This window comes from Opisthocomus hoazin, chromosome 1, assembly GCF_030867145.1.
Source record: "Opisthocomus hoazin isolate bOpiHoa1 chromosome 1, bOpiHoa1.hap1, whole genome shotgun sequence".
NCBI classification, from domain to species: domain Eukaryota; kingdom Metazoa; phylum Chordata; class Aves; order Opisthocomiformes; family Opisthocomidae; genus Opisthocomus; species Opisthocomus hoazin.
In genome coordinates, this window is record NC_134414.1 from 141606647 (window position 1) to 141620989 (window position 14343).

The following is a 14343-nucleotide window of genomic DNA, read 5'->3' on the forward strand; positions in this document are numbered from 1 at the left end:
GTAGTCTGGCTGCGTAATAAACCTCCTGTGAAATGCACAGGCTCCAGAAACAGCAGACAGTGAATTTGAAATGTGTAAGTAATTTCAGACTTTGTTACTCCCGGCTGGTTTGTGTTATTGAAAGCATCATTGCTTTCACAGCACAGGGAGGAAGGACAGAGTTTTTAAGCGACGTGATCACCCAACAAATGCCTGATGAGGTGCTGGATGCGAAGCAGCTAGTGGATGCTGCAGACCAATAGGTTTCACGGGGTAGGGATGATAGGGAGTAATTTGACTTTGCAGTGAGAATAAGGATGGTAATACTGGAGTAGAGGTGCTACAATAAGACTATGCTAGCTTGTCTTATATGATGACACACGTCCTCTGCTGACTGCTTAATCCTTAAGAGAACTTCAAGCTTCTGTGGCCCTTGCAAGTGGATGCGAGTAGATATGAGCTTAGGATCTGGCCCTTATACTTCAAATAGGTCTGTAAATGCTAAGTATTTTCCAGCACCAGTGAAGAGTCTCTCCAAAGATGCACTGTTATTCCCTCCTTCTGATGCATGTGCAGTTCTTGCCAGCCTGCATGACTACAGCGGCACAGGACGGATTTGCTCTCCTGGCTTTGACCACTCTTAAAGGAGGCTTGTGGTCAGGAGATGCCTCGCTCTCCACCATCAGCCTGAAAGGCAGCCTACAGAAGAAGCTCAGCCACCTGTGTTTTAGCACAGCAAACTTAGGTGAGATAAATTTAATCCAAGTGTAGCAACAACCAAGGTTGCAATCTAAACGTGTGTAAAAGGCCCAATCACTTTTGTAAGTTCAAAGAGCACCTCAGAAGGCATGTGAGCAGGTTCATACTTTGCTCCGGGCTTTCTCTGGTCTGCTCATCTGTGCTGGATATATTGCACAGCGTGGAGCACAGTTAATATCTGATTGCTACCTGCTCTCTTGCCCTATGATGCACAACATCCTTAATTAGCAAAAACACAAGAATGAGACAACACATTAAATTGCTAATGTGAATGAGTATTTCACAAACATTCCTCTTTTAATCAGTGAGAAAGCAAAGCTGAAGATGTGTCAGCATACTCACAACAGCACCACTCAGCATGGCAGTGCACGTGATTAAGCAAAAGCCTTTCAAGGAAGTGATTCATTGTTTTGGGTTTGCTTTTTTATGTCCATTCCATTATACATAATAAGCATATCAATGTGCTTTTGTTTATAGATGGCTCTGGGATAAAAATACACGCTGTGTTCGTCATCAGTTAAGTAATCCATGTCTGCATTTATCCTAGGGTGCAGACATCAGATAAGCACAACTGAAAGATGACCATCAAGCAATAATTATGTTCTAGTGTCTCCTCATATTGAGTCAGACCATTTTTACGGAGGATAGCTTCTGTGAGATAGTTCTCCCTGAGCATCTCTTAGAGGCTGTGGGACTCAAGATGCCTTGCCTAGCTGTGGCTGTTCTGAAACACTCGGACCTATCGTATCTTGCTGTTCTGGTGACTTTGTTAATGGATAATTGATTTAATGGGAAAGGAAAGTTTCCTATTCATAGTCAACTTTATAGTACTGCCTATCTGGATACATAGTATGCCAAGATACTCACTCCCAGGATCATATTTCTGATCTTCCACCTACTCCCGGCATGTATCTGATGTCTGGTTTACCATGTGTCCTAGCCAACCTAAGCAAGTCAATACTGAGCAGATGTCCCAGGGTACAGCTTATCGGGTGCAGATTATCGTCTCAGCTATACTGGGTTGTGGGACTTGTATGCTCTTCACACAGAGAGTTAAAGCCAATCTCCGCATATGAGGAGCAAATAAATGCTAGGAGAATAAAGTTGGTTTCGTGGCTTTTTGTTTATTTTTCCTCACTAGCTGGGAATTAGGAGCCATGAATTTAACGCAGTATTTTACATGAGGCTTCCTGTATGGTCTGCGACAAATCGTTAGTGGAATGTCCTGGTGTCTGTAACGCAGTAATGCTTCCCTGCCAGTTGTGCCCTTGAAAATCAGCCTTAAGTTCATTGGGCCTGTGTAGTCATTTGCAAACTGTTTCAATTTACGAGCATAAGACAAGTCTTAGAAATCCTCTCTGCCTGAGAACAGGAAGCATTTCAGCACTCATAAAAGAGAGTGAATGCTGAGCAAAGGTAATCTGAAAATTATTGCGGTGATTATCAAACTGCAGTACCAGTAAATAATGTGATATCATAAATGTAGTAAATAATTTGCATCCAATTTCCACATTTTATTACAGTGTCTGTCTGGAATTTGAAGTGCTGCATCCTAGCCCGTTTCTGTAGCTCAGCCCTGGGGGAAGACGACTGTGTACTGTTTGTGTTTAACTCTCGAAAGCAAAAATCAAAGAGAGCAATTGCATCAACTTCCTACCACCGGGGGTAGAGAGGGCTCCCCTTTCAATGGCTTCGGTGCCAAACGCAAATCCTCCTTGAACCAGAGAACCAAATCCCTTGAACTTTAGCCCAGATTTTATCCCTGATAACCCTCCTAAGACTTCAGCAAAGTCACTTTGTCTGGGAGGCAAGAGCCGCGGGCTGTGCCCAGCTCCGGCAGGGCGGCTGAGGCGAGCGTGGCTGGCAGGACCTGGCCGTCCCAAACGCGTCCCGCTGGGTGACTCACCGGGCGGCTGGGTCGAGGGCACCATGAACTATTTCCCCACTTACCTGAGTGGCAAGTGCACGTGGGGCGGGTGTGGGTGCGTGCGCGGGATTTGCCTTTCGTGCAGAGAAGTGCAGCAAAACCTGCAGCGTGTTAACATGTCCCCACGCTTGCATTAACTGAAGAGGTTCATTGTGGGGATGTAGATTAATGGTTCTCCACCTCATTTGCCATATGGGTGACAGCTTGGCAAAGCCCCAGGCCTCCAGCTGTCACACACGATGGCGCAGCTGACGGCAGCGTGTGGCTCGCTCTTCTCTTGCCCCTAACCAGCCTGCTTCGAGGCTGGCTGAGTCTGTGTCACAACGTGCCATCAATTTACCACTTGGCTTGCCTAAAATGCTGTCGCAGCTGCTTGTGGCTGACATCTTCCAGTTACCAATGTGAAATAGTCCCTGAGGACCCACCGCTGAGCTCTGCGTCTGCCTGCGGGTGGTTTCGTGGGAATGAGCAGATAAGATTGCTTTTCCTCCATTGTGCCCGTCGTGATTATTCCTCAAATGCTGGGGCTGTTTGCCTGAGTTCATGAGAATGTGAATGTAAGACAGCTCTGCAGGCCACCACTGCGTGCTTCTGCAGCATCAGCCCGGAGGGTGAGTGATTACCCTGGAGCGGTGGGATTGCATTACGATCTGTGTGCAGCCATCTTGTTTGGCATTTTCCCCTAATCATGACAGTTGCCCTCTGCTTTAATGCCTGATACTGTTTCTGTCCCAGGTGGATTAGGATTTACCCCTCCTCATCACTATCAGTGTATCCAATGTACTGTTGCTTGGTTTCTGTCTGTCTTTCCTGCAGCTAATGAGAATGCCCTTGTAGGGCAGCTGCAGGACAAGAGCCAGATTCATCCCCCCAGCTTCTTTCTCCTGGCTTCTGCTCGTGCCGTGCTTTTTTAGAGTGATCTGTTCAAAGTGAATGCATAATCGGCTGTTGTCAGGATGGGCCCGTATTATCTCCCATGTATGGCCAAACCAAGTTTGCTAGTAGCAGCTGATATATTGCACACACCTTCAAAACCATCATTACAGGGCAGCTCTTTAGCATCCTTTAGCCTGGGCATGATAATGAATATTCCCTGTTGAGGGCACACTAGCAGATGCTCCTGCTGATCAGTTCCTGGCCTGCTATCCTAAAAGATTATTATTACTTTTATAGACTAAGTAATCTTCTTCTCTGAGTACAGTACATTGTGTCTTTAGGTGGTTCCTCTAAAAGGACTCAGTGATGTTTTTGCTGGGTTACTGGGTATATCAGGAGAACAGAAGCATCTGTTGACTGACAGGCAGTCAATATGGCAGGTCTGCGTAGTGATGGTTTGTTTAGGTGGAGTTGCAGTAGACATTAACTGGTGCCATAATCCATGGGTAGAAGTCATTTAGTCTTGATTTAGCCTCATGCAGGTTCAAAGCAGAGGGATCACATCCATATCATGGCTCCTCTAATGATGTGCTTTACAGCCAGAACATGATTATAGATACACTTTTAGTAGTTAAGGGGGCTGCACTTGTAAGTTGGTAATAGCAACATGTTACCATACGGTCAGAAGGCACTACCGTAAAGCTGAGTGCAGTAGCAGTGGTCTTGGAACGACGTTACCACAGCCACACCAGGCGCAGGGCCATATGGATGCTGGGGGTGCTGGGTGAGTGGCTTTCTTCCTTCTTGCCACGCTGTGTCTGCACCTTTGTGTTCAGCTGACCAGCTTCTGCGGTGAACCGGCGGATGGTGTTGCGGCTGCAGCAGTGTGCATCAACGGCGAGATCCTTCTCTTGCCTGTGTCCCTCACGTTGAAACACTGTGAGCTCCTATGGCTTCCTTAGCGTGTTTCAGTTTTGCAAGTTCAGTTCAGATACAAACCTAGGCTGGGATGAATTAGGCTTTTCAAAGTGATCTGGACAGGCCTGAATCCCTCTGACCCTGTGTGCTTTTTTTCAGTCCTCATACTCGAAGACTCTTTCTTAAGATCCCAGGCTGAGCCTTGAGGTTTGGCTTTTCCAACACATTGTTTACACTTTTCCACGTGCTTTTCCTCATGCTTTTCCTCCTCTAACCTGAAAATTCACATCTTGCTTTTGATATGTGCTATTTTTTGCCTTTCTTTACTTGGGTGTTGGGCACGCTATGCAGGCAGGCTGCTATTACCAGCCTTGCTTCATCCATCGGCAGCACCTAAGCAATCCTATCATGTTGGGCAGCAAAATCTCTTTCCAGGTTCCTTCTAGGATCTGGCCCTACCTTTTGTAATACTTTGTGGCAACAGAAAGGTTTCATTCAGCCTGGACACCAATTTTATGCCTGAGAGCTGAAGTCTGTTAGCTCTTTGTTCCAGTTGTAAAGGCAACCCCTTTTCAGCATCAGACATAGGTGTGGCTCAAGCTCTTGGTTTCCAGCTTCTACCCTGCACCCACTCTAGACTACAAAGGAACAAAACAAAAGACTTTCTGTTCTCAGATGGTTTAAGAATAAGGCAAAGTACTGTATTTCTTGCAGTCACATCACTTAAAGTGATTTTGCCCTTGAGGACGGCATTACGTCACACACATCAAGAGAGTGTCTGTGTGCTTAAATGTCAGGCCTCATGAGACAAGAGCTGCTCCGCTGTAATTGCTTATGTAGCTTTCCACAGTTTTCTCTCATTTGATCTTTTATTGCTTCTGCTGTAGAGTGACCGATCATCCTTGCACAGATTTCTTTAACACAGTGGACAGTTTTTATTTACACAAGGGAGGGATCTGTCACAGCAAGTGTAGCAGCCAGGTAAAACTGCTTAAAAGCCAGTACTCTTCTGCAAAGCAGCATGTTTACAGAGCTCTGTCTCACACCTGGCATATTCTTGTTTAACAAATATCTTAATCTCTACGGCTCTGCTTCACCTCCTCCTTGTTTGTCTTGTCTTCCCCTGGTGCAAGTTCAGAAGTGCAGCAGCTGCCTTGCTGTTAGTACATCGGTGCCTTCGTCTCAGCCAGGGGCTCCTGCCATTGCATAGCTAACTGCGCTGCAGAAGCATCGTTTCCTTCAGGCCACTGCTGTAGAATGGAAACACACCTGACATCTGATTCTCCAGCTAATCCACAGGCCCCATGCTAATTACCTTTACACAGTAGGCTGCACAGCCAAAGTGCAGAAAACCAGCTTGTATCAATTCAGAGAACAGCTAATGAGAATAACTAGCCATTAACACATCAAATCAGATGATAAATGCTGGAGACCACATCTGATGGCTCAGAGTCTCTTGTAATATATGAGGGTTGTTTTTTTTGCTTCCCAGTAAAATAGCAGCCACTTCTGCACAGCTTCGCTTCATAGGAAGCGGCTTTTATTAGGGTTATAGATCAAATGAAAACATATGGTGCGTTATAGTAGCTGGGATTAAAATCCTAGACTTACCAATGAAAATTGGCTTCTGCCAAGGCCATGTTTCACTCTGCTGGTCAAGGACCTTAGGGCCCGCTGTGGGAAGTCTGGGGAGAGTAGAGCTCTCCAAGTCCAAGCACTTTTACCAGCAGACTCAGGTGTAGGGACTGGGTGAAAAGGGGCAGAAAACACACTAGTGAAGTGTGCCCCAATGCCCTCTTCTGTGCTGTTTTAGCCTGACCTAAGTCGTGTAGGATTTCTGTATGTAAAGATTGTTTGGCATTAGTCCTTGCTACAGCCAGCATAGAAACAAAAGAAATACATGTGGTAATATGCTGCCTGGAGTTAAAACTTTGGGACTAGCAATCAGAGGAGTTATCTGAACTTCTGTTAGGGACTTTGCTTGACAGTCTTAAATCTCTTCCCAATCAATTAATGCATCTATGTGACACCTCTCCACAGCAGAAATTGGCAGCTGGTGAAAAGCACTTCTCTTTAGTGTGGGAAATAGCAAAAAATCAGCAGCCTGCAGACTGTAAATGCAGAAAATGAGGACTGCTGAATGCTTTTGAAACTGGGCAGAGTGGTGAGAAGGGAATCTGCATAGGCAATGCCATCATCAGCTGTAATTCAAGGTTCCTCTTCCAGCTGAAGTTACCATGGGATCTTTCATGACCAGTTCCCATCATGAGGGCTCTTACTTAAGTGAGTCAGGACCCTTCAGCTTCTAGCTTCATCCAAGGAAGGAGTACTGCAGCAACACAGAGCTGCAGGACATTCTTCTTGGGTACTTGTTCTAGCAGATAGACACTTGGAAATGAAGAGAGCTGGCTGCTGCTTCATACAGCCACTTTGTGAAGAACAGAGCTTTTTTTCTTGCAAGTCATTCCTAAACCCAGCAGACCCCATCCTGCACCATGTTTTCCTCAGGTAACCACTGGGACCCTGGCCATTCCTCTGCCTCAGGGCTCTTTTAGGATGGAGCTTCTTCCCCCTGGTACGGTATCACAGAGCAAGACCCTGGTCATTTTGCCGTCTCTTTTGTGTGCAGTCACTACAAGGTAGAAGACCACATGCCCTGCCTGGGAGCAGACCAGCACAACAGAATCTACAGCTGGACCATTTTCTGTACAAAGCCATCTTCTAAAGAATTACTCTTCTTTGCTATGTACTCATGTGGCTATACTGCTTTAATAATTCACTTGGACACAAGGGCGCTGATGATGGCACCACTATGACGCACTGTCAAGCAAGAGCCTCTGTCAAACCTGCAGCTTGCTGATAAAGTGTAGATCTGCTATGGAGCCAGCTTAATTGTATTCCAGCTCACGCACTTGTGCCAGGATGCTCTTCCCTGCCAATTTTTGATGCCACTCAGAAAAAGAACATACCTGCGGCTTGATTTCCTCACCTGTTTGATAGCATTATTAGCTCAGCTTAGTCAAGAAGTTGACAGCAGCTGCCTCATTGAGTTTCACTGGATGGGTTGACGGAGACTTAAAATTCTGATGCTCATTTGTTTTCGTTACACAGACTGCGTATGCTTATCTTTGGTAAGCGTGATGCAAAGCTAGTTGAATTGTTTTGAGAGACTTTATGTAACCTTCAATGTATTTTGTTTTAGGCCCGTAGAACATTCATTCCTTTTTTCGCTCAAAAGAGTGAGATACAGAAGGCTTTGTTCCCCAAGATAAAAGCTGAATTGGAAAAGAATGATGGCTGGGAAAGGAAAGAAGAGGAATGCTTTCTCTCCCACCATAGGACATATTTTGAAATACTGGTGCATTTATGAAGCCTGCTTTGTTGCATGGAAAGGGAGTGAGGATCCTTTCTGGGAGTACCTATTGAGAACTCTGTGGATGAAAAAACTGTTGATGAGTTTCATTTATGAATGAAGTGAAAATATATCATGTATTGTATAAGAGTTGTTTCTGGTTTTGCCAAGATCTGATCCCAAAATGAAAAATAGCAGAGCAAGAAAAACTCCGTATGAAAATTATAGGAAAATAGTGTCCCATGAAATCTGAGACCTTTAGTTAGTCCATACCAGGTCTTCAACGAACAGAGAATATCAATAAACAAGGACAACATTTCTTTTTCTGTGGCTCTGTCTTCTAACTTGTGTTTTCAAATTGCTTTGGGCCATTCCAGCCAGTCTAAATTCCACCTAAATGTCTGTGCGTGTAGTGGGTTTAGTGCCTCTGGAGAGCAATTCAGAAAGCCTGAGGGAAGTGCAAAGTGAGAGTGTCTTGAGTCAGACAGCAGGAAACACGAGATGAGGACACTTGGTGGTATTTAAGCCGACCGAATATGACCATTTTCTTCGTTTTTTTTTTTTTTTTTTTTTTTTTATAATGATGATATCAGCTGTTTAACCATTTATTTCTGTCCTTTCTTTTTTAGGTGATGGGCTGTGTAGAAGAAGAGAATCCTTTTGCTTCTAAGGAATGTAAGGTACAAACTCAAGCTCTATCCAGTGGATACTGTAGGCTCCTTCCAGAAGGAAGACCTTGTGCCCATTGTCCATGAACCCTGTGGGTTCACACTATATCTCACAAGGAAGTGGAACTTCTTGTAAGTGACTACAGTAACAGCAATTCAGAGGCAATCGTCCATTTGAGCTGCACATTTTAAGTGATAATCAATATCCATACAGTAATTAGAATCCCAAATAAAACTAGTGCCAACGTACAAAGTTCTAGTTCCCTTTCAGGAGGGAAGTGGGTGGCGGTATGTCTGAGTAACCCTTTTTGGGCTGGGTCTCTTCGTGAGTGCCAGGGTCTGTTGGTGTGCGGGCATACTGTGTGCAGCCCAGCTTTTCAGAAGGGTGATGCTGTTGACCAGTGCAGGTGGGGCGTTCTGCCTGGTCTCCCCCAGCTCTCCTCAGGAGGAAAATGATGGAAAGAATGGATGTAAAACACACTGTTCGAAAGGCCAGTGCAAAGCCTTCATAAAAAACATTTCCTTTTAGACCATATGGAAGTTCTGGCAGAGTTACTGTGGTCCTGGAGACCTAAGGGCCTTAACATTTTAGCAAAGCCCTTTTTTCAGCCATCAGACAGCAACAGCCACTTTCAGTTCTCCAGGGAATTAGAAACAAGGCACCCAGTGATGTCAAGCTATGATATCTCTCCTCCTTGGAGACTGCAGTCTTCCAGGACACTGCTGGGAACAAGGAAAGAAAGGCAGAGAAAAGTAAAGTAATTTGTCTAGTGGGAACAAACCCTGCCTTTTTCTAACCCCTACTCACGTTATACCCCTCCTCTTGAGGTATAATGCCAGAAGCATAGTAGCAGGTTAAAACTGTGATCACAGGGTGCTAACCTGCAGATGGAGGTATTAAATAAAACCCGCAAGGACCCCTCCCCTTTCACAGACAAAGCTGTCAAAGCACAATTGCCCATAGCCAAGGGAGCGGCCACAGTTCCATAGGGAAAAGCATTTGATTTCTGCCAAGGCATTTTGGAGGATTTTGTCTTGCTCACAGAATAAACCCATCCGTCTTCTACTTTCTCGAAGACACTGACTTTGCTGTCATCTTTCAAACTAAGCACCCTTATTGCCCTCCAGGAATACTGGGGGGACTGGCAGCTGTCTTCTGTCTCATTTCTTTCTTCCTTAATTCCAGTCCCTGTGCTCTCCCCATGCCTCTAGTCACGAGTCCTGCAAGGCATTAGAAATATAGGCTCATTTCTTTCTGTCTTTGCTACTTGCATGACCCTTTTCACTGCAGCATTTAAATATCTTTAATGTATTTATCTTCCTAACACCACACTAAAATAGGGAAGTACTGTTGTCTGGAATTACAGATAAGTAACTGAGGTACAGAAGGACTTAAGTCCTAGATCAGCAATGGCATTTGATGCACGTATCTGTTTGTGGAGTTAGTCCAAAGTGACCTTTGTAAGGGCACATAGCAAGCATGTGCAAGAAATGGGAACTTAGCCAGCATCTTCCAGGCATTAAACCAACGTCTAGCCTAGTGCTTTCTCTCCATCCCTCACTCCATCTCAACAGGATAGATTATCAACCCTGGAATACATTTTCCATCCCACCCTGTGTCCTTGGGTCTCACTGTTATCTCTGACCTTTGTTTATTACAGTATTTGCAAAGGATCAGTCAAGAACTAACTCCATTTCTACCCCAAAGAGTTTATGAATTGCTGTGTTTCATCAAAAGAAACAACACTGAATGTGATGAATGATTGCCATGCTTTGCCACTTCGCTGAGTGCAACATCTCACCATATAGTACCTGGACTTGTGGAAACTAGTGCCCAAAGATGCAAGTAAACTAACCCGGAGTGGGCGGGGGGGGGCGGGCAGTGAGCAGATGAAGAAGAGTTTTTGAGGATGTGGATCACTTCTCCCATTTCCTTTTTGTGGAGAAGAGGTCTGAAGTTTCCAAGCTTTTTGGGCTGTCACATTTTAATATTTCAAGCCTGTAGATAGAATAACTGGCAGAAGTTTGCATCCGGTTCAAAGAGAAGCCATTTCCTGGTTTTACGAGCATAAACACACCATGACCTTTAGACAGAAGGAATATTACAACATATAATTACATGGAAGTGAAAAAAAGAGGAAAAGCTTTGCTGCTTCACAGATAATTTGCTGTTGCTTTTATGTTCCCCGGCCTTGTGAAGAGCCTTTGTGAGCTGTTTTCTTCCCTAATGCTGCTGCAGGAGATCTCCCTTGAGTTTCTCATCTGTCAGCCAAAGCATTCTAGATAAGGTTTCTTCCATACACCTGACTTTTCAAGCATCTGCTTGTTGCTGTACATGCAAACCTGTGAATGAAAGTGGCAACTACAATGTGTTTCAGATGCAGCCACATAAGCACCTTATTTTATTCTGTTTTCTATATGGACACAGGGTCGTTTCTATCTTGTGCATCCTCAATAGCTTAGAAGGTTAATGGTACTTTCAGTGTATTTTTTCCAATGAATATTTATCTACACAATAGCCTTTGGCTGTCTTAGAAATTCCAAAAACCGGAATGCATCTACACAGGTCCTTGCCTTAAAAACATCCCTCTTTCTTTTGAATGAGGTAAGAAAATCTGTCCATTCACTGATGTGACTATGACTGGTTTGTAGGCAGAGAAATGCAGTCACTTCTTTGCTGTTCAGACACATTTCAGAGCATGTCTATAAATTCTCCTTCAGTCCCCACAGTCCAGTGTGTCATAGGCTTTTTGCCTGCTTTCCTCTGGAGCATCCAGCTGTAGTGATTTGAGGTGAGGACACCCATCAGTTCAAGGGCCTAATGACTGTCTGGAGCAATGGATACTTGTCTGAGGGAGACCTGAGTCCCTGCTCAGATTCCAGAGTGGTGGACACGTGCTGAGACTTTCTGTGAACCAACATCACAAGCAGCTTAGCCACACTACAGTGCTGATTTTTCTCCCTTTTATTATATTTTAAATAAAATAAAAAAGCAAGGGGAGATAGGGGACTCTTCACCTCATAAATGGTTCTATAGGGGATATCTGTATTTTAAAAAGCTATTTTTGGAAGAAAGTATGTTCTGTATGAGAGCTAACTTCAGTAACCTTCCATTAGTCACACCATACCCCCTAACATTTCTGTAGGGTGTTGTAAATCAATAGAAAATTAACCAAGGTGGTTGTCCAGTGAGAAAGCTCATTTCCCTTTGACCCTCACCAGTATTTCAACTATATAATTCTGAGGAGCTCTGCTGGCTTGCAGATAAGATTACTCAGGTGAAACACTGTCTGAAAGGGAGAAAAAAAAGAGAGCATTTTCTTAGTTATTAAAACATGAGACTAGCTTAGTTTCATCCTGTGCTCTCTGCTGACTCACTTTGACCTTGAACAAGGCCTCTTTATGTTTTCCTGACTGTGAAAAAGGGGTAATAATACTTTCTGCTTCCTGGAAAATGATGTGAACATAGCTCAGCATTTCTAATGCACTCATATGGAAGATACAGTGGGGACAAAAAGTTCTTTTTCCATGTAGAATAACCAGGAAGAGTTATAGTCGCAACGTCTGTAGCATCTTAAGCTTCCATTCAGCATGTGGTATCCCACCCAGCACACTGCTTCCTCCCACCCCCCTCATAGTTGCAGTTTTATTGTTGAAAGATTCAATCAAAAAAAATCAGCAATTCCAAGATCAGAGCAATAAAAGAAAAGACATAACTTTTTGTCCTCTTAAAAATATTTTTGTGATTTTGCTTAGGGAGATTCTGGCATGGCTGTCTGATTTGGGGCAGTGTCTAGTCATTTGGTGTAAGATCCCTTTTAGCATCTATTATGTTCGGTCACAAACCCTTGAGAATAACAGTTGGCAAATGGTCCGTGGCGCTTAGCAATGGAAAACTCTGAAAATGTCACTCTTGTCAAGCTTGAGCCTCTGATGAGGTTACCAATTTGATGGTGGAAACTGAAGTTCTGAGCAAACAGTAGCAATGTTTCAGGTGTGAAAGGAGACCTGTATTCTGATCCTAGGTTTTTGGAAACTCCATGAACACATGCTCTGTCTGTATTTTTATGCCAAGGGAGATGATACTCTACAAACTTTTGGACCTGACAGTGTAACTTTGATCCCTGAGAAGGTTCTGGAATAGGCCGTTAAAAAAATTAGTTTGTTAGTACCTAAATGGTTATAAGCTGATCAAATAGATAGGAAACAAGGATTGTTGAGAATAGGTCATGTCAAGCCTGTTTATCTTCTGCCTTTGGCAGATTAAGTGGCCTAGAGGGGAAAAAAGGGGGTAACAACTAATGTGATGATATAATCTCAATCCCAGTGACATTACTGCCACTTCTCCATGACATTACCACAAGGAAACTAATGGAATACCCTGTCGATGTGATCATAAGGAGAAAGATGTGCAATTGTTGGAAAGTTCCTCTCAAATGGAACTCATCAGCTCTTTGCTGTCAAATTTCAGTTGAAGTTTAGTGGTGCTCTGTTCTGGACCTGGCCCTGTTCACCCTTTCTCTTGACGATTTGGAAGACCAATGAGAGACTACAGTCATAACAGTAGTGAATGGGAGTGGCATAGGTCAAGGTTGCAAGTACTTCAGACATGAGCATCAGAATTCAACACATGCTTGAAAAATTAGAGACAATCTGAAATCAAAACAGCCGAAATTCAGCAAAGACAAATACAAAAGTCTTCCTCCTTAGGAAGGCGAAATTGAGCAGGCAAGCACAAAATTGGAAGTTATTGGCTAGGCTGCATCACAACAGAAGAGGAAGATTTTTCTGACTGGACCCTACAGTATGATTTAAGATAGCATTTTTGTCTCCTAACATCTAAATGTGAAGACAGTGAAGCACTGGAACAGATTGTCTACGACGATCGTGAAGTCTCCCCTGCTGGATATTTTTAAAGAACAAGCAAGACAAACATTTTTTGAAGATTTCTAGGTATCATTCACTAGATATAGTCTCTCTCTATCCTCTTGCAATTCTGGGGTACTATGATCCACACTACAGCGCTCAAACTAGGTATATGTCAATAATACTGCCAAGGAAGAGATGAGCTTTGGTCTGACAATAAATCTGTCTTTATGTAGGCAGCAGTAGCGATTGTTCCACTTCGTGAATTAGTGGTGAAGTCCCAGCTGGAGTCCTTTGTCTCAGCTGGAAGCAGTAAGTAGACACAGCTGAGGGAAGAGCACTGAAAAGCAACAAGCATGATAAAAGGAGTAGAAAATGTGACTCATAAAACAGAAGGTGAAGGCACTGGATTGAAAAGAGAAGACTGAAAAACGGCCCAGCAGTTTGGAAGGGATTGACGCAGATGGGGCAACAACTGCAAATTACTTCGCATGTCCGTTAAGTGAAGGGCAAGAAAGAATCAGTTTCACCTTCACCTAAAAGATTTAGGCAGGATATTAGGTAGGTCTTTCTATCTGACAGTGTGGCAAAATGTTAGGACATAGTACCCAAGGGTATCGATTTCTTAAAGTGAAGCAGATAAAAGTATCAGTGATGGTGTCCAGATACTTATAGCCTGCTTCAGCGCAGAAGTGGATGAGATGATCTCCTGAGACTCCTCCTAGCATGCCAGATCTATGAATTTATCTTTGGCAAGCATTTATTTTGGCATGTAGGTAAAGTATGGGGAAATGGAGCCAAATGAATATATCTGCAAAAATCACTGACTTGGATAATGAGTGCAAGCCCTTTCTGAAGAAAAAAACATACCAGCTATGTTGCAACATGCCACTGTCAGAATGATTTATAAACATCATTATTTTTATGTTGTTTTTGCAGCTTATACCCTTCCAGACTCCTATTAAGGCCCGAATTTGCTTACAAGGGCCAGGCCACCA

At 43.8% G+C, this 14343-nt stretch overlaps 1 long non-coding RNA gene across 1 annotated transcript in view; it reads left to right on the top strand.

Moving 5' to 3' along the window:
• Window positions 1-14343, top strand: part of LOC142363601 (uncharacterized) — a 51920-nt gene that overhangs the window by 23789 nt on the left and 13788 nt on the right. The window contains exon 2 of the long non-coding RNA XR_012765854.1: window positions 8441-8491. This is a non-coding gene — a long non-coding RNA (uncharacterized LOC142363601). The remainder of the gene's footprint in view (window positions 1-8440; window positions 8492-14343) is intronic.